Source organism: Staurois parvus, unplaced genomic scaffold (assembly GCF_062004578.1).
Source record: "Staurois parvus isolate SC_StPar_1 unplaced genomic scaffold, SC_StPar_1.0 ptg000020l, whole genome shotgun sequence".
Taxonomy (NCBI): domain Eukaryota; kingdom Metazoa; phylum Chordata; class Amphibia; order Anura; family Ranidae; genus Staurois; species Staurois parvus.
This window is the reverse complement of record NW_028317816.1, coordinates 11,873,440-11,898,004: the sequence shown is the minus strand read 5'-3', so window position 1 is coordinate 11,898,004 and position 24,565 is coordinate 11,873,440. Positions and strand designations below refer to the sequence as shown.

The 24,565-nt window shown below is 40.0% G+C and overlaps 1 protein-coding gene across 1 annotated transcript in view; it reads right to left on the bottom strand.

Moving 5' to 3' along the window:
- CNTNAP2 (contactin associated protein 2) overlaps nucleotides 1-24,565 on the bottom strand; it is a 2,186,758-nt gene that overhangs the window by 1,660,008 nt on the left and 502,185 nt on the right. The window lies entirely within an intron of this gene.

Genomic DNA, 24,565 nt, shown 5'->3' with positions numbered 1-24,565 from the left:
TACTGAGGTCTGCAACTGGAGTGCAACATGTGCGCAATGACGTCTCCAGGCGTCGTAGTGACGTGTTTCCTGAGCATGCGCTCTGAAGTTGTTATTACAGGCAGGGGCGGACTGACCATTTGGAAACTCGGGCACTGCCCGAGGGCCCGGGGTCAGTAGGGGGCCCCATGAGATGCCCCTGGTACCTTTTCATAGGCTTTTTTGAGTTTGGGCAAGGACACAGGGGCCCCATGATCCCCAATTGCCTGGGGCCCCATGAGTTGTCAGTCCGCCCCTGTATATATATATTTATAGTACAAATTGTTAAAATTTGTTTACTGTGAAGTGCCTAATGTAAAGTTAGCTAGTATAGTAAACTTAGTTCAACTGAAGAGAGAAGAGAGAAGTTGTATGGTTTACATCACACAGGACTTGGTTAGAAGGATTATTTACTCTTCCTGACCCTTGTCTTTTGGTTGCTATACCAATTTTGCACCACACAGGATCAAGACCCTTCTTTTCATGCTTCATTGGTGTCATTACTTTATTGGTGTCAAAGGCCGCAGTGACCTTTAATTTCCATTTGCACCTGTTCACCCTCCTGTTGGGCCCTTTTCCCATATCTCCCAGGGCAGACTACCATCTGAAAGTAGCATCCACTCCAGATGAATGAACGTTCACAAAACACGTTAAGATTTGTGATTCATTCTATCGCTTTATTTATTTCTAACTTTATGGAATTGTAATATAATAATGTGTATTAATATTTTGAAATGATAAATACTAGCTGGTAGTAGACTTGTACTAGCAAATCAGCCTTATTATATTTGTAAAGAGCAAATTTTATCTGTCAATATTTAATATAAAGGGGGTTTTATACATAATTTGTTGTGTTGATGTAGCTCAGAAAAGTCCCATGGGCACTGCACTATTGATGTTTGACTTTACCATGAGGGATCATCTTATGTACCAGATCAAAAAATAATGCAATTATCTACCCTTCCTTGTCAGGTGAAAACAAAGGGTAGATGATCCATTCTACCAAGGCCTGTGATGAAAGCCATACAACTTCTTTAATTCAAATAACTAACCATAATTTCTTAGGTATAAAACAATGTGATTTCCTTCTTATGCTCATACAAAAAATTGGCCAAATATTTCATTTCACAAGGCCAAAACAGATCCCACAGTCTAATGTTTGCAGAGTATTTCTGAAGTGTAACTGAACTTCTACAAAATGACAGGTTACAGCTCTGTTTTTCTATACACATATACCAACATGGCTTTTGCCCATGACCTACTATTGAATATTGTATCAGACTTTTGTTAAAATGGAGCTTTATTATGAGACAAAAAGTATCAATTAGCTTAGCGACAAAATGATTACATCTAAATGTAACAATTAAACTTGTTCCATTATGTAAGAATAAAAGTAAACAGAATAACAAAATGCATATACTGTAGCTTGTCTAAATTTATCAGTTCAGAAAATCTAAAAGGTGATGTGAATCCAATATTTTTTGTCATGGTAAATAATGTTTAACACATACTCACTTGCACAGCTGATTGTCTCTGAAGCTATTTAAAATTACTTGAGCTGCTACATTTGCAGTTCTATAGACAATTTGGTGTATACAGGATTTGAATAAATGGATTTGAATAAACTGATAGCTTATTGTCCAGACCATTCTATTTGCTGATTGAAAATGTTCAACCTTGCAGACAATTGGGAAATGATTCCCAATGTATATCACAAACCTTCACATGTAGAGCATAATGATATATTTTTTCCATGATCATCTGTTCAAAAATTCATAAAAGTATTACATTAAATAAAAAAAGGATGTCAATTAAAATAGGTTTCAAGCGAAATGTGTATTTTAAATAAATATTAATTTTATGTTAAAGTGTTACTACACTCTGAACCCTGCATTTGCTATATCTGGTCTCCCACAGTACAGAGAACATGGACATGCAATTATTTTAGTAAATACAAACTGCTAAATACCTTTTCTTATCAGCATTATATACCAGTCTTGTGACATCTATCAATGTCCAGCCAAGCACATGTTAAAGCTTGTAGGAGGAATTTTCTTTCTGCTCTAGGAGGATGCAGAACCCCTGACCTCTGTTTGGACAGTACTGATTGTCCCTGTGCTGATCACATGCACTCTCCCAAGAAAAAAAACTCTCTAGTAATACACACCAAACTGAGCATGTGCAGAGTGTCTTCACACCATATGTCTTATCAGGAGATAAGAGAGGCACACTGTAAGAAGGGGAGAATCAGAGAAATCAGGATCAAACAGCCTTTTTATACAATGCAGAGGATTAACCCCTTAAGTTCCACAGTGAGTATAACAAGCATGCTTTTCTGCATATAAAGACTGAATTTACTGTTGTGGGTTTAGTAACACTTTAACATTTGCAAGAAAATAATATTTATGACAATTATCTAAAATTGTGTAATCCAGTTTATAATATTTCAAATAAGTCAATGTTTCTTCCAGTAGCTGAACAACTACTTTTACAAAATCAGTTACAAAATAAGATGTTATAGTCCATCTATTCTGAAACTGTGAGGCTCTTTCTTTAGATGAGCCATAACAGCCCTTAAATATTGACAGTTCTATGAAGTCTGTGATGCCTTTCAGATTCCTATTTGCATAGTCAAGTCGCAACTTTCTGCATTATGATTTTCTGTCTGGTAGATGACATGAATGACTCGTGGAACATCCAATGCTGCTTAAAGAATGATGGAGTGTACACTACTGTAAGGGTATGGAAAAGTGGAGAAGTTTTCCCTTGAGGAAGTCAATAGATGAGTGACGAAACGCAGAAGTGGGAGAATTGATTTTTGCTTTGAGCTGCTGATCTGAAAGGGGATAATGTATTTTTAAGGTGGTCTATGCTGTGATGCACCAGTCTATTGTGCACTGTATCATGTGAGTGTAATGTTATTACTTTTTAATAAATAGTGGTTTTAACAAGCTGAGCTAAACAATGGAGATTCTTCTACTGGGAGGTTTGATGTCTTTCGCTGGCCTGTGGAGCCATATAAGACAGAGGCACAGTGACAGATCCAGGAGGTATTTAGCCCCTTAAATGGGAAGGCACAGTTCAATCTATTTTTGACTTCTCCATCACATCCAACAACGCCACCATCAAACCCGCCCCGCAGGCCAGAGTACTTGGTGTCATTCTGGACTCCAACCTATCCTTCCAGCCCCAAGTCCAATCTTTAACAAACTCATGCAGACTCCACCTCCGCAACATCGCCAAAATACGCAGGTTCCTAACTCCAGAAACCACTAAACAGCTCATCCACTCCCTCATCATATCACGACTCGACTACTGCAACTCCCTCCTCACTGGCCTGCCTCGCCGCTGGCTATCCCCGCTTCAGTCGATCCTGAATACGGCTGCCAGACTCATTCACCTTTCCAACCACTCTGTTTCTGCCACCCCCCTCTGCCAAACCCTCCACTGGCTTCCGATTGCGCAACGGATCAAATTCAATATCCTAAAGCTGACGTACAAAGCTGTCCACCATACTGCCCTGAACTACATCACTGACCTAATATCCAAGTACCGCCCAACATGCACACTCCGCTCCTCACAAGACCTCCTTCTCTCTAGTTCCCTGGTCTCCTCCTCCCATGCCCTCCTCCAGGACTTCTCCAGGGTGTCACCCATCCTCTGGAACTCCCTGCCCCAACCCATCAGATTATCACCTACTCTCCTCTCCTTTAGGTGCATCCTGTAAACCCATCTCTTCAGGGAAGCCTACTCCACCCCCTGCTAACTTGCTGACCTCCTCCACTCTTCCTACCACTCCATCCCCCACAGCTATCTCCTCCTGTGCCACCATCCCCTCCCTCCTAGATTGTAAGCTCGAAAGAGCAGGGCCCTCAATCCCCTCATGTTTTGCATTGTATTGGTATTGTTCTGTCACATGTTCTGTCCCCCTTTGTAATGTACAGCGCTGAGCGAACTATTGGCCCTTTATAAATACTGTATAATAATAATAATTTTTCCCTATAGGTCAATATCTCCAGGTGAGAGCAAAAGTAACAGGTGATGGAGTACCTGGGACTCCCAGGCTTTGAATCATTCACTGGTACTTTTGGCAAACAAACACATTGGACTTTTATGCAATTGTATTGATTTATTTTAAATGTTGCTTTGATTGCTTACACAATGTGTGTGACAAAAACCTGTTAAGTGGGGTTATCACTATTTTATGGATGTGAGCTATATTATATACAGTATAAATTCCATCACACAAGTTGATCTTTTTTTAATTTTTCTAATTTTGTGTTAAGATTAAGGTTTTTTGGGGGGTGCGCAATTATTTTATATAGCTCTTTGGCACTATATTATGAAAAGATAGGTGTGCATGTAAGTTTTAGCTTGACCTAATAAATTCAAGACACACTTTGCAGCAAGGTGAGATTAGAAATGTAAAAATGGAGCTTAAAGGTTTGTACATGCTCATTAAGTTGCATATTAATATGCAATATTTCATATCTACCTGACTAAAATAGATACATTTAAAATTATTTTTTTCCTCCTGATAATAAGTAATGAAAAGCAGTAATGAATGAAGTAATAATTGAGTGGAATGGAATGTAAAACATACATTATGGCATAAAATATCACTATATCTATGTTGCCTAGTTACTGTCAGCTAATATGCTATTTTAAAATCTTAAAAGCTTGGTTTACCACCTCATACTGTAGCTTTGCTTTAGTCATTTTTAATGACCATTTTCAATATTATAATTTTATGTTCATTCAAAACAAATCCAAATAAACAATGTTAAGGAGATAGTCTGTTGTATAATTTTAGTATAAAAAGCAGGTTTGCCCTTAAAGATCTATAATTTTATATAGGAGTATTTTTAATGCTGCCAACCATGAAGCCCATATTTCCATTTCACACATTGTTTCAATATCAAACATTGCTTCAAAGCTTATGATAAGGCTTTAGGAATGGTCCTGAAGCTACAGATGAAGTGCTTTAGCATCCTTTTAGCCCCTCAAGATCTGTGAGACTTCAGTCAAACAATGAATGAAAACTAGTAATCAATATGGTATGTGGATAAAAAGTAAACCTGGTCTACTGAATATTTCCAGCCTAAAAGCTCTGTAATTCCTCATACATACCTGACAAGATTTCACTGTTTTCTGAAACAAAACTCAAGGAGAAGGATTTGAAGTTGTAGAAAATAAACTAAACCATAGGTCACATACTGCAAGCTTATGGATTTCAATTATATTTGCCACTTCACAATATCTTGGTCTATGGAGCTGTGATACCTTTCAGCTTTAGGTCCCGTCACCCTACATTCTAGTGCAGCAATGTAATGACACTATGCATTCATTTGTTTCTTTCCCATATGTCTGTCCTTCTTCTATATTTCCTTTAACACAATTATATATTGCTCCTTTAAAGTGTCACTTCCCTTTTTTAGGAAATAAAGCAATCCCTTCTAGGATAACTAGACAGATTGTGAATGCTTTAGCAAATATCATTGTAGATGGGTCCTTTTCTCAGTACTATGCAACCTGATTTTTTCTCCACACTGTCCTTGACCATATACAAAGCTATGGAAGGATATGGTTTAAATGTCACCACCTCAACAATCTTGGTGATGTACTAAAAAATGAAACAATGACTGCATCCCTTTTGCCATAAGTCTTAGAAAGTTCATAAGCAAAAATAAATCTTATATTGCAGATGATGCTTTCAATTTGGCTTTTATCTCTGTATAGACTTCTGTAAAAAGCAGTATGTTAATGACACCCTCTGTGTATCATATTAGAAGGAGGCACCATTATAATATTTTCAATGTTTTAGAAAATGACAGTGACTGCAGTTTGAAATATATTATAGAGTTAAATGTTAATAAATTAAAACTTAATTAAAAATGGAACTACACTACATCTGAGCACCACAAACCAAAAACACTATTTAATTCATTTTTAATATTCAAAGCAAACACATCCACCCATCCACGCCTCCATGCTTTATTTTGATGAAAAATCACTTTGAAAAACACCCCCTAGCATTTCTGGTCGTAGCTCGTATCTCGAGTAAGGGCAGATTATTCATCCAGCATTCACTTCCTAGAATCCATCTGCCCTTAGCTCAGCCATGTACAGAGGAGAATGTGCTTGGCTGAGAAAACCCCTCCTCCCCTCCTGAAGACTCATGGGATATATGACATAATTTGCTTAGGCATGGGAACTAGGAAGTAACTGAGGAAATGTAGAAAAAAAATAAAAAGTAAATATAATATACGTTCCTATCTATTTACTAATGCTAGCAGCAAAAGGATTAAAAATAGTTAGTGTTGATTAATAGAAATAACAATGAAAGGTCTGCGCCACAGGCAAAACCAAAAGAAACCAAAAATAAAGAAACACAGATGAATGTTATCATGTTATCATGGCTCCTTCAGTATTCAAAATGTGCCTTACTTCCACACTTGTTAACCCCGATAAATGTGTATATAGATCGAGCTGCCAAAAATGTGCATCAAGGTTACTAAACAGTTTGCCACATGTAAATATGCAAAACATATATATTAATAAATGAAAAACACCAGAAAATACAACTAATGTCCAATGTATCAGTAAGTCCTATTTAAATAATAGCCGCTTAAAAACCAAATGATAGGTGAAAAGGTGCTGGTGCCATTAGTAACAGATAGACAAGTGACCATTTCCAGGTGCTCCCGGTGACCCTACATGGATTTGCACTCACCACAATGTATGGACCTTCTATTACAAGATAGGTCTCACTGCGCTTTTTTGGTTGGACCCACTGTGTATCTTATCACCAACTTGCCCATTCATATGTACCAGAGTGCAATTTCTTCCAATGCAATACACCGCTCAAAAACAGTATCAGGGAAAAGGTTCATTGCACAAAGCAGCCAACTTTAATAAACCATATAAAATCTTACAATTACACCACACTCACATGTATATGTGCCTAAGGACTGGCACTAGGTACATACAGCGCTTATGGTTGAGATGGCCGCCGACCAGATTCCGCAAGCTGGCTTGCAAGCCAGAGGTGGGATGTGACATATCAGCTGGGGGACACTGCCTTAACTAGTTTCATCTGTAATTGGACATCTTTAGGAAGCTAGTGTTCACCATTTTGGAAGCTGGATTAATACTTCAGAATGAACTCTTTGGGGTCTGGATGTGGACAGAAGAAGTTATAGTTTTTTGTCATTTACTTGTATTGTGTGATCCACTTGTAAGCATTAATAGCAACACCCACTAGTGTAGGCAATGCGAGATAGGTTAGGGCAAGTATACTGAAATATAATAAGTGGATGCCCTGGAAACATTATTGCTTATCACTTATTTTTACTTTTTTTTTAGTCTTATTTTATTGTAACATAGGCTGTACCTATGAACGTATATCCATATTAAGTGATCATATGGTGGCAATAAGGGTACATCCAGTGATGCATACTGGTTTCCCAACATCCGGTCCCTAAAGAGTTAATTCGACATTGTTTTTTATTTATTTCAGAATTATCTGATTTTATTTTTTATTATTGTTTATTTTATTTATGTAAGAATCACCTGATAACCCAAGATCTTACATATATATATATATATATATATATATATATATATATACAATACATCCATTTGACACACTCCCACAAAAAGTATATTTTAAGTTATTCCAAGAATACAGTTTGAAAGTGTAAAGAGTAGAGCCCCTGTTTTTCTACTATATTGGAAGAAGGTGATGCTGTATATACTTTTTATGTTTCTTTGAATGCAACTAAGTCTTCACCTAAAAAAAAAATATTTTTTAACACAAGCCCTCACCATGGTAGGTACTAGCAAATATGCTCTGTAACGCTTTATTACGAAGCTGATTCTTTCACCAACAGCATTACACTGACCTCTTTGTACCATACTTATATTATAATCAACAGAATTCAGATGTCTAAAGTAGCATACATTTAGTACTTTTGTTTTTCTATTATAGGTTGTATTTTACAGTATGTTTCATTTATTGTTATTTTGATTGCATTTCTACTGAAATTATTTCAAAAACAAAAAGACATGAATGGGCCTTTTGTATTGCTGGCACATGACCAGCACTCACTCCTAGCTGTGGACGCATCTTTTGTAATGCCACCCTTACAGATTTACATAACATCAATTATGAATCAAAAACATGACCTCTGAAAACATTATGGAGACTCATAGGGGGTCCTGTATATGTTTGAGAACATGATCAGAAGAGAAGCACCTTCTATTCTTTACAAAATATGCCAAATAAAAAAGAAATATATGTAAAAATGATAATCAGCATTGTCAGCCTCTCCCCTTATAAGCATGCATGGTGCTGAATGTATGCCTTGTGATGAACAAATTTAATGAGACCCTGCTGAGCTCTGGGGAAGCTGACGAGAACACACGCTCTTTGCAGCTACACTTGCCCATGAGAACCACTGTTTGAAAGAAGAGCTGCACCTGGCACATAGATTGCTGAAGTCTACCAAGGGTATGGGTTAGGATGCTGAGTATTAAGTTTCAGTTGAGCGTGCAATGCATTTATTAGGAACAAAAGCAAGGCAAGGCTGTTTGAAATTACTTCTTTCTAGAATGATGGTGCTTACTATGGGTGATCTCCTATACAGCTAACTGACCATTTAGTAACAATCAACAACAGCATCAATATGTAATACATTCAATAAAAAACAGAAGATAAACAAACTCTTTTTCTGTTAGGTAGTCAGAATTAAGCTGAGCTTGCATAGGTTGGTCTATTTTTGTAATTAGGTACTCTAGTCTTTTCAGTACAATATTGGAAACAGAGCAAGGCAGCACAGTGACTAAGTGGTTAGCACTTCTTTCTGGGAGCACTAGGGTCATCAGTTCAAATCCCAACCACAGAACTACCTACCTGGAGTTTTAATGTTCTTGGACTTTATAAATTCCTCCCATTTTTTCCAACTTATATGGAAACTCTCCATCTTATCTTCACTCAAATGGTAAGTTCCTCTAATCTACATATCCGATCCACCCTGTCTACCCAATCCTTTATTTTTGGTACCTCCTGTTCCTTCCAAAATTTGGGTATCAATCCCTTTGCTGCATTCAGATAATACATTAAACCAGATTTTTTATATTTTTGAACCCAAAGCTTAGTACCATGAAAATGCAATATCAACCTCAGTTATTTTGTGAATCAGGCGTACTATTTTCCCCCAATACTCTTGAATTTTAGGACACTTCCACCAAATGTGATACATTGTACCTCTACCCCCACATCCAAGCCAACATAAAGGTGAATTATCTCCATTCAATCTATGTGCTACACTCGGTGTAATATATCATCTTGCCAAACATTTATAATTCATCTCTACCGCCTTCATATTTACATTCTCGTGAATTAAACTATATATTTTCTTTTGCTTTTTCACATCCATTGTTACTCCTATATCTGTTTCACATTTCTCTATAAATGATGGCCTTATAGCCGTGGTTATTCCAGTGAGAATCTTATATATTTTAGAAATCACATGTTTCCCATCTCCCCGTGTGTCTAATAAGTGCTCAAAAGGGTTCCAATCCTCTCTTTTTCTCAATGGCCTTGGAAGCTTCCCTATAAAGTGTTTCAACTAAAAATAACGCCACTCATCAATTCTCAAAAAATATTTCCGTCTTTTTTTCCTAATCCTTAAGTGAGCCTATTTCCTCCCCCACCATTAAATCGCTCAACCGTACATCCTCCTTCTTTATCCACTTCCCAGTGACACTTTCTTTACCTGGGGGAAAAAACTCTATGGACCATAAGGGCATTAACAGTGAGTTATATTCCCATACCTTTTGTTTATGTAAAACATCCCATACTCTTAACACATTAAGTGTGAAAAAACTTGTGCTATCTTCTAATCCTGGAAATTGTGGAGGTAACCATACAATTCTAAGGTTAGTGTGACTTAGTGTATTTTCTATTTTTACCCAACTTTTCCCGTGTGCATTATGTGTCCAATCAAAAATTCTTCTCAGTATTACCGAATTATAGTATCTTTTCAAGTCTGGAACTCCCAGTCCATCTTTCTCTTTATTTCTACTTAAGATTTCATGACTTATTCTAGGTTTTTTATTCCTCCAAATAAATCTTGTTAACAATTTTTTTTAAGTATTCTAAAATATACTTCAGGTAGTTTAATTGGTATCATTTGGAATTTATATAGAATTTTTGGAACAATTGCCATTTTTATCAGATTTATACGACCTATCCATGACAGAGTTCCCCCACTTAGTTTTCTTAATTCATCCTTAATCTCATTTAATAATGGGATATAATTTGATCTATACAAATTCTTGGAAGATACAGTTAATTTTATACCTAAATATTTTAATTCTTTTTCTCTCCATACAAAAGGAAATTCCTCCTGCAACATATTTTTCTTTCTAGAAGATTTATATTTAAAATCTCTGTTTTAGTTGGATTCATTTTTAAATTCGACCTTTCCCCATATTCCTTCAGTGATTTCATTAAATTTGGCAATGTTATCCTTGATTTTCCCACATAGAACAACATATCATTTGCATAAGCTGCCACCTTATGCTCTATATCTCCTATCCTAATGCCTTTTATATCTATGTTATTCCTTATTGTAGCCAGCAGAGATTCCAAAGATAAAACGTACAACCGTGGAGACACAGGACATCCCTTTCTTGTTCCATTTTGCATCCCAAAGTACTCTGATAATTCCCCATTAACCATGATTGCTGCAGAGGGTTGACTGTATAATTTCCTTATCCATTCTCTCATTCTGTGTCCCATCCCCAATACTTCCAGTGTATCCAACATTTACCGCTACTCCTATTCAGATGTCAACTCTAAAATTTGTGATTGCCTCTCACTTTCTGCCTTGGTCACCAGGACAAAAAAAACTAGACACAGACAGCAATACAAGCCTGAAAAAATGGCCTAGCCCTTCCCACTTTATCTAAAACAAAAGAAGTTTTGCCTTTACATACACTTTAAAGTGTGGGGTGGGGATACTGTATTCAGAGCACTTGCCATCATCATGTTATTGGATCAACATTTTTTGGTGGTAGGTCATCATGATTGTCATTGAATTTACATCACGGGACATCAGAGGTTCACATTTTTTGAACCACACCAAGCCACCTAAATTTAACATTGGAAAGGTACCTTGCAAGTGGGGACTCCAAGAGGGTGCCCCAGAGTGCCCCAGATATCCACCACCAAGGGAATGAGTACAATGGTACATTATTACTACTTACAATTTCCCACAAAGAGTTAAGAGTAGATAAAAGCACACACACAATGTGCCGAAACAATTGCAAATAATGTCAATTGATGTAAATCCAACATAGAGCATGTCATGATGACCTACTACCACAAAAAGAAGCCTTAAAAAAAAAATAATGCACATCCAAGAACTAGTAGGCATCAATATAATATATTTTTGTCCTGGGTATGATTACAACTTTAAAGATAATACCAGTAAAATGAATCTATGTAGTATAAGATTAGATAGAACCAACCAAAAAAAGTGAAAACATTTTTGATTTCAATTTTCATGTCACATGGTAATGTAACTGCAGAAAAACTGGAAACTCCTGAAACTATCATTGAAATCTGAAATGGGAACAGAAACAGTGACCCCAACTGTAAGTTTAACACAGGGTGGACACATTTTTTTATGTATTTTGATTGTTTATTGATGGTGTATACTCAATTGGCATCTTATGGGTCCCAGCCAGACTTCTAAAACCAAGACAATATTGCTGAATCGGTTTATGCAACACAAGAATAAGTGTTGTATTCAACCAGGAACAGTATCTGATGCTAGTTAGTTCTTAAACTAAGATCCCTCTAGAAGAAATGTTTCTGTTATATTAGAAAATTAAAATAACTTTTTCAGCATACCCCACAAAAGAAGATCAAGAATACTTATCCATCTTGAGGTTGGTGACTCCAGTCTTAACCAACTTAAAGAGGTATAGTGCTCTTAGAATCTTCTGCATTCAACACACTTTTAGATGTGTCAGATGCCTTATCTCCTCTATGTGTTGTGATCACACCCACCAGCCACAACATCAGTACAGGGAACTGGTCATTGATTAATGAAAAATCTGCTTTTGCAGAAAATTATAATAAACTTTTCTTATACTTTTGGAAGGGCTTGGAATCAGATATATTTTTCTGGTTAAATGCAGCACTTACCTTTAAAATGTATTATAGTACACTTAACAGAAGGCTAATGCAATTTATGCTTAAAGTGTACTGTAAGTTCATTATTTGAGAAAAAAAATTAAATGGTGAACTAGCACCCTACACCCCCTGGTCCTCACTGTGCTTGCCTTCATGGGTGATGAACTGTTAGTGCCCACAGACCATGTATTATGGTCAGGGTTTTGAAATCCTCTCTCTTCTTACCCTTCTTTTTGCAGGGCTTCTGGATCAGATCAGATTGATTTTCTGTGCCGTGCTGGTCAATCAGAATTGCGCTGATCCATCCTGGAATCCATCCAGAAAGAAGAGGGAGAAGAGCAGGGATTTCAAATCCCCAGAACGATAGACAGACTGAGTGGGCACTGACAGCTCATCACCCACGGAGGTAAGTTCAGCAAGGACTTGGGGAATTGGGAAGGTGTATGGTGTTAGTTCAGCTTTTCATTTTTAAACTTTATCCAGTGACTGCATCTGCTTTCTGGACTAAGATCCTGGGCTTAGGAGGATACAATAATTAAATCCACACATCTCACAAAGCTCAGCCTTACCAGATGCTGCTTTTCAGCCTTTAACCATCTACTTTAAAAAGCTACCACACTCATACATCCGAGTCTTACTGTGACCTTCCAGAACACTACCTTGATATCAAGGAGGGTAGACTAAGGAAATGCCTCTGCCAAACTACAGAAGTCAGATAATGTCAATTATCTAGGCTGTTCCTCTCAAGCAGATCTTGAGATGCTGCTCCAAGGCAATGTTGCTTGAATGCAGCTGACTTTAAATGATAAAACATATATTTTGTAGCATTATTTAGGTGATGTATATTGTGATACATTTTTGAATTTATTCATGTAGACTGGTAAAGTTAGTTATAAGTCCACTTTAAAAGGGAAAGAAGGTATTGGTAAGTTAGATAAAGTATAAAGGTGAATCTGGAGAATAAGTGTATAGTTTCATAACCTCAGTGCACAAGAACGTAGAGAAAGGATTTCATGCATTATCTTATCTTCTGATGTCATCAAGAAACCATAGGGTGCCAGTAAGTTAAGTAATTATGAGTGAAGACATGAAACTATAAATAAAATAATACAGAATTCCAGGCATCACTAAATTCACAGTTAATATGCATATACTGCATGTAAGCCATTTTACAATTGATTTGTAATTCTGCTCAGCTGGTCTTATATCCCCTTTCAGGTAGCATAGCCAAGTCAGTGACCTTACCTTTATATGTTGCGGTTAAGCAATACAAGGTCATAACACACTTGTTGCGCCACTTTGAGCATATGTGACATTGCCTATTGCTCTTGCGCCTTCCTTCTCAGTATTCCTCACCATGGATACATCACATGCAGAAAAAGAAGGGGACCACAATAGTTCTCTCTGAACAGTAACAATTTATTAAAAGCTCCCCAAATCCACACTTACATTTAAAAAGCACCCACAGTGCTTTGTGTCTCATCATGAATAAACACCTGTCATAGTGATTAGTACAGACAGTGTTCTCATACCTATCGTGCAGCTCCAAATCCTGTATGGGTTACACTCCTGTGCCAGAGCTTTCTCAGCATAAATCCACATATGCCCAAGGTGTGGCAACAAGTGTGCTTTGACCTTGATCTGTAATGAGGTCCATTGGAGAAGGTGAGCGCATATTACGACTGGGCGTTTGCATGTGCCACATAGCTTGAGGAAAGAGGAAGGCAGAGATAAATCACATCACAGTAGGGGTGGAAATACAGCTTTATTGGATATCCACTTGCACTCCATAGGATTTTCCCCCCTTTCTGACCATGCCATTATTTGCGATACGGCGCTGCTTTACTCTAACTGACAATTGTGTGGTCATGCAACACTGTACCCAAATTAAATTTGTCCTTTTTTCCCACAAATAGAGCTTTCTTTCGGTGGTATTTTATTGCCTTTGCGGGTTTTTTTTTTTTTTTTTTGCCCTATAAACAAAAAAAAATAATAATTTGAGAAAAAAAAACTATATTTTTGACTTTTGCTATTAAACATGTCCAGTAAAAAAATTAAAAAATTAAATTTCATCATAAATGTATTCTGCTACATGTCTTTGCTAAATAAAATTCCCAATACATGTAAATTAATTGGTTTACATGAGAGTTGTAGCGTCTATAAATGGCAGTATATATACTGGATTTTTTTTTTTAATAGTAATGGCGGCAATCAGTGACTTATAGTGGGACTATGACAGACATTCTGACACTGAGGGGAACTGACTTGGTGTCACTGACATCCACAGTGACACCAATATCAGTGCTAATAAAAAGCACTGACACTGTACTAAAGAGACTGGTGAGGAAGGGGTTCACATCTGGGCGATCAAAGGGATAATTGTGTGCAGTTTTACTGTGTGCTGCGTGCTTTACACTTTCTTGTTCAAACTTTTTATTGGTATCAAAACATAAGGGTAAAGACAATAATTGTAGGCAATAGACAGCATATTGACAACAGAATATCGGGGAAATGTATGTACAGTATTACTGTCTTCAAATAAAGAGGGAGAGAAAGAGGCAAGGTAACAGTGTAGTATAACTTATGTTGTTAAATATATTAATAAGAAGAAAAAGAGAAAAAAAAAGGGGGGGTAAAGGAAGAAATATAGTAGCAATAGGTAATAACATGCCAAAGAGAGTTTGTTCAGTAGGGATAAAGACTCTCCGCGTGCTTTACACTTTAAGCACACTGCATTGTATGGCTCTGCTATGCAGTGTGCAGAAGCTGACAGGGAGAGATCTGTATAGTTTACATACAGGTCTCTTCCCCATCAGTGATACTCGACGATCGCCGGGTGCCGGTGGGGAATCAGTGGCTTGGACCCGGTGATCGACAGCCGAGGCTGCCCAGAAGTGCAAAATTGCTTATTTATATGTGATTTTGAGCAGGGAGTCTGCCCTGAAGCAGTACTTCTGCTATAGGGCGGACTTAAAGCGGATATTATAGGACCAGTATATTGTTTTGAATTAAGAACTGTCACATTATTTGATGGGGTTACACTACATCGTGGAGGAGGTTATATATTATATTGAAGTATGGTGAAAAGCTCTAATTGACGTGTCAGCAGCAATCGCTTTAGAATTTTTAGTTTTATTTTATTTTTTATCCATTTATTTAATGTTATTTTTCAGCCATTTATGGACGTTTATTATTAACTGAGCAGTTTGCTTTCACTGTTTTTCTATACTATTCAATGTGCTTACTGGATCTGGTGGAGCAGCTTACAAGGCTGAAACAAGGCAACCTTCCAATGTGTGACTCAAATCATACACTTCCAAACGAGGGAGTGCCATACCAAATTGTAAAAGAGTTATTAGTAAGATCACATAAAACCGCCAATAAGTTTCGGACCAAACCACTTCCCCGTTCATTGGGGCTTAATATCATATCAAAGTTTAATGGACTGATCTGTGATAAGATGTCATAAGTTATATCTGTATGGACCACAGAAGATCAGCAAGAGGATGTGCTAGCATTAAAGCGGTGCCCGTAGCAAAAAAAGAAAAGAGAAAAAATAGCGGAGGGCAGACATGACTATGTGAAAAGAGGTAGGAAAGGCAGCAAAGGGTTACGTAAAGGTGGGAAAGTAGTAAAACATGTAGGTTACCTCATTGGTGATGAGTATTGTGGGGTGGGGTCTTCGACACCTTTGGGAGTGGTGGGGGGTAAGAGAATCCAGTGCAGGAGAGGCAGCAGAAGAGGAAACTTCCCTCCCACCCTCTCTTGGGGTTTGTTTGGTTTATTTCAGTTTCCTGTCTCTTCTGGCTTTGGGGGCTGTTGTTGGTCTTTGGAGGAGGCAAATAATTTTAAGCTAAAGCGAATGGTTGGGACCCATTGGTGGTATGGTGTGCCGGGTGCATTCCGGTTAACCGAGGTTTAACTGGAAGGTGGAGGTTCTGCACTGCAGATGGTGTGTTTGTCTCCGAGCCGGTGTGTTGCGGCTGGAGGCTTAATATTAATAATATGGTTAAAGTTCCTCAGGGGGATATCGGTATTGCTTGGTGCCTTCGAAGACCAACAACTTCTCCTGTATGTTTCTATTTAAGGAATGTTTTTGTGTTATTGAAGTTGAATTGTTAATAAAAGGCCGTGATGGCCATTTTACTCCAACGATGTTTTGGTCTTCTTTATTTGTATATTAAAGGGGGTATATCGAGAGAGAGAGAGAGAGAGTTGTGTAGGGGTCTTAACTAGCACATCTCTTCTACACTAGTCATGCTATAACATTAATATTAAGGTTTTTAATGAAAACATAACCTGGTTAAACTGTTTTAAAGATGACATTCAGGCTTAAGCATGTTGTTTATGACATGTGGTCTTGTATGCTATATTGCATTTAGTGTTTTAGTAGAACAACATCTTTCTAAATGTGTTTCTGAGAACAGTGACAACATATCAGATATGCTAAATTTCACAGCCATTTGCATTAAAATAGTACATAATCTAGATTAATTTTTTAAGGTTATTGAAGGACTACATATACTGCTATATGTTGCTATCATTCATAAAATAAATTTAAATATGGTGTACAGTAGTACATTTAGCTAATTTATATACATGAAATATAGATTACATATTACAGATTATCATTGAACCATAATAAAGTTCTATGGAAGGCACCATCCTGGTTTATAATTTTGAAACGAATAGTATTATAAGCTGACCATACAGCATACTGTTGACTTAAATATCACAGTAGATGCATTTCAGCTCTCAAATGAAGGGCCTAAGTATATCTACAAAAACAAATCCAGTACTTGATGGGTAAATGTTATATTTCAGTGAGTTTAGAGCCTTCAGATAATGTTTCTTGTGTATGCAGTGTGAAAATGAAATTGGCTTCTAGCAGTAAAATGCATCCATGTATTTAATAACATTGTGCTATGTTTGGGACTGTTTTGATAACGCTGGAAACCCTGTAGGAGCCCTTGATTTGGCTTACCATATGAGCACTGTGCATACAGACTGTCATGTATCTGCCCATGCACAAAAAAAAATACCTGGCAGATTTGCTTTACTACAGAAAGGTTTTTATTTAGGATGTCAAGTAGCATTAAGAAAAGTACATTCCACCTGGGTAGCCAATCATAAATCTTATATCATTAGCTTGGCTATGCTAGTATTCCAAAAGCTTGTTTTTCATTGGCTTCTTTGGATAAACTGCCTATCTTTATTCTATTGATGTCATTGTGGAACACCTTCTTTAAATGTTTATTTGTATGCTGAACAAGATATATAATTATACAGTAAATCAGTTATGTTGAGTTTCCTAGCCCTGGAAAAAAAATGATAAGGAATTTGGCAGTGCTCTGCTTCCTGAGAGCCTGACTGATTTAATGCTGTACCATCCTATCCAAGTGTCCATATGTAAATATAGCAGAATGCAGGTAAGCTTTGGCTTTAAATCTAAAGGAGTACTGGGGATGCTGTATTGAAGCTCCATGCACGCTAGGAGCTGAAAAAAAAACAGCTGAAAAACACTGGATGAAAAATGTTCAATATTAGTGTTTTTGCCAGCATTTTTCTGGTTTTGTGATGGCGTTTTGCTGGTGTTAAGCAGTGTGTAGCTGGTTGTTAAGGAGCGGGCAGGCAAGCCAGCCGCCCACATCCTTAACAACTGATGACAGCTGTCAGCAGAGTTCTCCATTTTCTTGACCTACTGGGCTGCATGCTCAGATAAGCCTGATATGCTCATGGGGGAGATCTCTGATGGGGGGCACAGTCTCTGATGGGGGTGCTGCTTATGATGGAGTGCGGCTTTGAATGAGTGCAGAGCAGTTAAACACAGCACTTTAATTATGCCTTCTCTACTTTCACAGGTAACTGCATTTATCTGCTACCTCCACTCTTAACCAGACAAACGCATTGACTCCTGCTGTTCTTCTTTGGGTAACTGCATTTATCTGCTACCTCCACTCTTAACCAGACAAACGCATTGACTCCTGCTGTTCTTCTTTGGGTAACTGCATTTATCTGCTACCTCCACTCTTAACCAGACAAACGCATTGACTCCTGTTAAATTCTCACCAAATGTTGTAATTATATCTGTGTATCTGTTGACTTGTCCTCACCTCTAGGCGCACTCAGGTTTATGACTGTGGCCTGGTTCCTAAGAATCATCCCCCCCTATTCATGTGAGCCTTATCAGCTTCTAATTGGGGCGGAGTTGAATGCTCATTTGAGCATCTCCCTATAAATTTAGTTCAGCTCATGGGGGAGATCTCTGATGGGGGGCACAGTCTCTGATGGGGGTGCTGCTTATGATGGAGTGCGGCTTTGAATGAGTGCAGAGCAGTTAAACACAGCAGTTGAACTAAAGCAGGAGAACTTAAGCAGCAGGAAGACACAACAACAGCAAGAAACTCTACTGCATGCTGGACAGACTGCAAGGAAACACCCTGGGAAACATCTCTTACACACCTGAGTCCCACTCCGTGTACCTTTATATAATACACCCCTCTTCTGCTCTTCATATTACTATCCTCTGTTCACAAATCTCATTTCTTTACCCCTCTGCTCCACCCCAAAACTTGTACATCTCCCCCTCATTGCTATCATCTCCCTACTATTGCTTTCATCACCTCCCCAAAATGCCTCTTCCACTCCTCCTTCTCATTTTCCTCTCCTCTGTTCCCAAAATCCATTCACTATATCCCTCTGCTCCTCCCAAACATTTGTATATTGTGCCCTCACTGCTTCCCTCACCCATTTATGGCACCCACCACCTCCTCCTATTACTCCACTCTCCCACTGACCCCAACACCTCCACTAGTAGTTTCTCACGCTCCTGCACATCCCGCTCCCATGCCACCTTTCTCACCCTTCTCCTCCTCATAACCGCGGGGGACATCTCCCCGAATCCTGGCCCTCCACCACCTCCCTCACCCGCACAAAACCCTCCCACCTCCACGTCCTGCCACAACCCCCGCAACTTAGTATCTGTCCCCCTGCTCCCTAAAATCTCCCCCCCGTTTTCATGTGCACTCCTGAACGCCCGATCGGTGTGCAACAAGCTTACCGCCATCCACGACCTCTTTGTTTCCCGCTCCCTCAACCTCCTGGCGATTACGGAAACCTGGATCCAGCCCACTGACTCTACCTCCCCTGCTGCACTCTCCTACGGCGGTCTCACCTGGACCCACTCACCCAGGCCCAACGGTCGTAAAGGTGGTGGGGTTGGCCTGCTCCTATCACCGCTGAGCACCTTCCGAGTCCTCCCAAACCCCCCCTCCCTATCCTTCTCCTCCTTCGAGGCCCACTGCGTCCGACTTTTCTCCCCAACCCCCCTGAAGATTGCTGTGATATACCGGCCTCCTGGATCCATACCCCGCTTCCTGGAAGACTTCTCCTCCTGGCTACCCTTCTTCCTCTCCTCTGAGCTACCCACTATCATCCTTGGGGATTTCAACATCCCTGTCAACCTCGACAACCCGGACACAGCCCGTCTCCTCCACTTAACCTCCTCCTTTGCACTTGCACAGTGCATACAATCCACCACCCACTCCGACGGTAATATCCTTGATCTTGTCTTCTCCAACCGCTGCGCTCCCCACAACCTCACTAACACCCCCTTCCCTCTCTCTGACCACAACCTGATCACCTTCTCTATCTCCTCATCCTCCAACGCCTACCCCTCCAAATGTCACACTACTACCAGCCGTAACCTCCGCAACCTTAACCCTGCCTCCCTCCACTCCGCAGTTGATCAACTCCATGACAGCATCCTCCCCCTGTCCTGCCCCGACTTGGCTATGACCGCCTACAACAATGCGCTGTCAACAGCCCTTGACTCACTAGCGCCTTTAACCACACGCAACATCAGACCCCGACCGCTCCAGCCCTGGCAGACTGATCACACCAAAACCCTCAAACGACACAGTCGTGCCCTGGAGCGACTATGGCGCAAAACCAAATCCCAACAAGCCTTCACCCGATACAAATCTGCCTTCCACACCTACACCTCCTTCCTCCATACTGCCAAACAAGCCTACTTCCTGACCCTCATCAAGGCCCTCTCCTCCAATCCTCGCCGACTCTTCTCCACCTTCAACTCTCTACTCTCGCCACCCCCACCTCCACCCAGCACCTCACTCACTGCCCTTGAGATTGCCAATCACTTCAAAAACAAGATTGACACAATTCGCAAGGACATTGCCGCAACTCACACGCCTTCTCAACCCGTCCCCTCTCACACAGCTACCCCCTCATCCCCCCTCCCCCTCGACATAACCCACAGGGACTTCGTCGCTGCTCAAACTCCCTCCAACCCCCTTCCCCCTCACTCAGCTACCCCCTCTACACCCCTCTCCCACGGCCCCACCACTGCTCTGACCTCCTCTCCCACCCCACCCTACATTCCTCATACTGAAGCTCCCCCAACACTCCGCACCTTTGACCTTACTACCATCGAAGAAGTCTCCAAGATCCTCTCTGATGCCCGCCTCACCACCTGCCCCCTTGACCCTATCCCCACACAACTCCTACAACCTCCCTCCCCCTCCATCCTACGCTCCCTCACCCACATCTTCAATCTCTCCCTCTCCTCCGGCACTTTCCCTTCCCCTCTGAAACATGCACACATCACCCCCATACTTAAAAAGCCCTCCCTGGACCCCAATGACCCGAACAACCTCAGACCCATCTCCCTGCTCCCATTTACATCTAAACTCCTCGAGCGCCTAGTCTACGCCCGCCTATGCTCTCACCTCAACGACAACAACCTCCTCGATCCCCTACAGTCCGGCTTCCGTCCCCTACACTCCACCGAAACTGCCTTACTCAAACTCTCCAACGACCTGCTAACCGCCAAAGCTAATGGCCACTATTCAGTGCTCCTACTCCTTGACCTCTCTGCGGCCTTTGACACAGTCGACCACCCCCTCCTCCTCAAAAAACTACACTCCCTCGGCCTCAGAGATTCTGCTCTCTCCTGGCTCTCATCCTACCTGTCACAACGCTCTTTCAGTGTTACCTATAATGCCACCACCTCCCTCTCACTCCCCCTCTCTGTTGGGGTCCCCCAAGGCTCTGTCCTCGGGCCCCTTCTCTTCTCCATCTACACCTCCTCCCTTGGCCAACTCATACACTCTCACGGCTTCAACTACCACCTCTATGCCGACGACACACAAATCTATCTCTCAACCCCCCACCTCACCCCCTCGGTCTCCGCCCGAATCACACACCTGTTGAGCGACATATCAGACTGGATGTCGCTCCACTTCCTTAAACTGAACCTCTCCAAAACCGAGTTTCTTGTCTTCCCTCCAGCCCGGACACCACCCCCCATTGACTTCTCCATCATGTCCAACAACGCCACCATCAAACCCGCCCCGCAGGCCAGAGTACTTGGTGTCATTTTGGACTCCAACCTATCCTTCCAGCCCCAAGTCCACTCTTTAACAAACTCATGCAGACTCCACCTCCGCAACATCGCCAAAATCCGCACGTTCCTAACTCCAGAAACAACTAAACAGCTCATCCACTCCCTCATCATATCGCGACTCGACTACTGCAACTCCCTCCTCACTGGCCTGCCTCGCCGCTGGCTATCCCCGCTTCAGTCCATCCTGAATACGGCTGCCAGACTCATTCACCTTTCCAACCGCTCCGTTTCCGCCACCCCCCTCTGCCAATCCCTCCACTGGCTTCCGATTGCGCAACGGATCAAATTCAAAATCCTAACACTGACGTACAAAGCTGTCCACCATACTGCCCCAAACTACATCACTGACCTAATATCCAAGTACCGCCCAGCACGCACACTCCGCTCCTCACAAGACCTCCTTCTCTCTAGTTCCCTGGTCTCCTCCTCCCATGCCCGCCTCCAGGACTTCTCCAGGGTGTCACCCATCCTCTGGAACTCCCTGCCCCAACCCATCAGATTATCACCTACTCTCCTCTCCTTTAGGCGCACCCTGAAAACCCATCTCTTCAGGGAAGCCTACCCCGCCCCCTGCTAACTTGCCGACCTCCTCCACTCTTCCTACCACTCCATCCCCCACAGCTATCTCCTCCTGTGCCACCATCCCCTCCCTCCTAGATTGTAAGCTTGAATGAGCAGGGCCCTCGATCCCCTCATGTTTTGCATTGTATTGGTATTGTTCTGTCACATGTTCTGTCCCCCTTTGTAATGTACAGCGCTGAGCGAACTATTGGCGCTTTATAAATACTGAATAATAATAATAATAATAATAATATGGATTTTTTGGCAGGACCCCCCACACCCTTTTAAAAAAAAATGTTGGTATGGGGTTCCTTTCAAAATCCATAAGAGACCTAAGGATCTGGTATGGATTGGGGAAGGGACCCCCAAACTGGTTTTTAGTCAAGTGATCACTGGCAATTCTTTTGTTTACACTCATCTTTCATCAGGGAACCCCGCTGACAGCTGATGAGTCATCCATTGTTAAGAAAAAAAACTGCTGTTAGTAGCGATTAGTAGAGTTTAGAAGCTTTCACTGCTTTTTTCTGTCGGCAAATCCCTCTCAAAAACGCAAACAAAGTTTTCTATGGTCCTAAACATTGCTTCAAATGCCAGTAGACTAAAATAGTGTGCATGGACACATAGGATAACACTATTTGCTTCTAGAGGCAGAAGAAAAAACTCTCAAAAGCTGCTGCTAGGAGTATGTGTTAAAGCTAGTGTGCATGGAGCTTACAAGAGTAGATATTTTCTGGAATAGTAAAATACACTTTACTAAATACATGGAGCAGTGGAAGACTGCCAAAGAGACTCAATAATTAAACTACTTACAATGTAATGCTTAATAAAAGTGTAAAAATAGTTTTGGACTCATAAAGTTCTCTCATTGGTCTTGTTATCTTATTTTAATACATGTTATATTATATCATGTTCAGACTCACCCATTAGGTTATTTGTTTTCTGCAAAAATCCTGGTTGATCCTGCTGTTCATTGTCCCTTCCTCCTTGTCTGTGTCCCCTCTGCAGCCTGAGATTGTAGACCAGCTGTTGACATCTACTGAGCATATCTGTCATGTCTGTGGTCCAAAAATCCCCCCTTCATCAGTGCTCGAAAAAATAAAATGAAAATTGTCTTTTAAAATTCTCTAGTGTATGGCCAGCATTAGACTCTCTGAGTTGGCATATATTTTCCCAGCCAACTAGTATTGTTTTTCCATTATAAGAAGAGTACTAAGACCACAGAGCTCGCAAATTTGGATCCACAGATGATACAATTCTCATATTTTATATAACCAATGTTCTAAAGAACTATTGTTCAACAGTTGGATCTTCCGGACACCAACTCATGATTTTGGACATATATCCATAAGCTTCATGACCGCCTTTCACTGTGCCCTTGTTAGATTTATCAATTTCAGCAAAAACTATGCAGAAAGGCTTTGTCGCAGCTCTAAGTAAATAAATCATTAAACACTTCTGGGCAATCAATAATTTCCATATCTTGCACAACTCATGGATGCACCTCATTAAAGCTGGGGTGACATACACAGTTACATTTACTTAAGTAGATGACATTTACTTTATTTATTTATTTTTTATAAGAAACCCTAAGGAATGTACATATGTCCCCAGCATGTTAAGCCTCATTGAAGTGCTGTACATGAAAGCATCAGTGGGATCAAGAATGCTTATCTGGAAGTATGCAATCTTGGTTTTCTTTTCTAATACATGTTCGACTATAATCACCATTGGATCAGCAGAGTAAATAAATATACTCATCAGCATTGCAATAGAAGATATTTTACCAGCTTTCCAAATTCGGTCAACTAAATATATGTTTTTTTCGATCATAAAATATAAGCATTCTCTGTAATAATTCACTTCTGTTGGTGTCTACATTATTTCAATACATCAGTCAAAATTCATGTTCACCATAAATTTTTTAAGAGCCATCAATGCTGAGTTATTGTGACACATAGCTTCATATCATTTCATAGCTGTTTTATAAAGAGGTGCTGCTGATTGACAGCTCTTCATTAAGAGTAGAACAAATGTGTTTCACTTGCTAACAATGCATGTTATTATCAAACACACAGAAATTCTATACTGAGATGTTATAAATTTAAATACACATATATATATATATATATATATATATATATATATATATATATATATATATATATATGTTTTTTAATTTACAGGTACTTACTGTATATAGTGCCGACAATTTACACAGTGCTTTATATATAAAGTGTACATTCACATCAGTTCCTGCCCTCAAGGAGCATACAATTTAAAGCATATCATATTTTTAGTATGCAATTATTGCCAGCAGCTATAACCACTAACAATAAGGTTTGTTTCTCATGGAA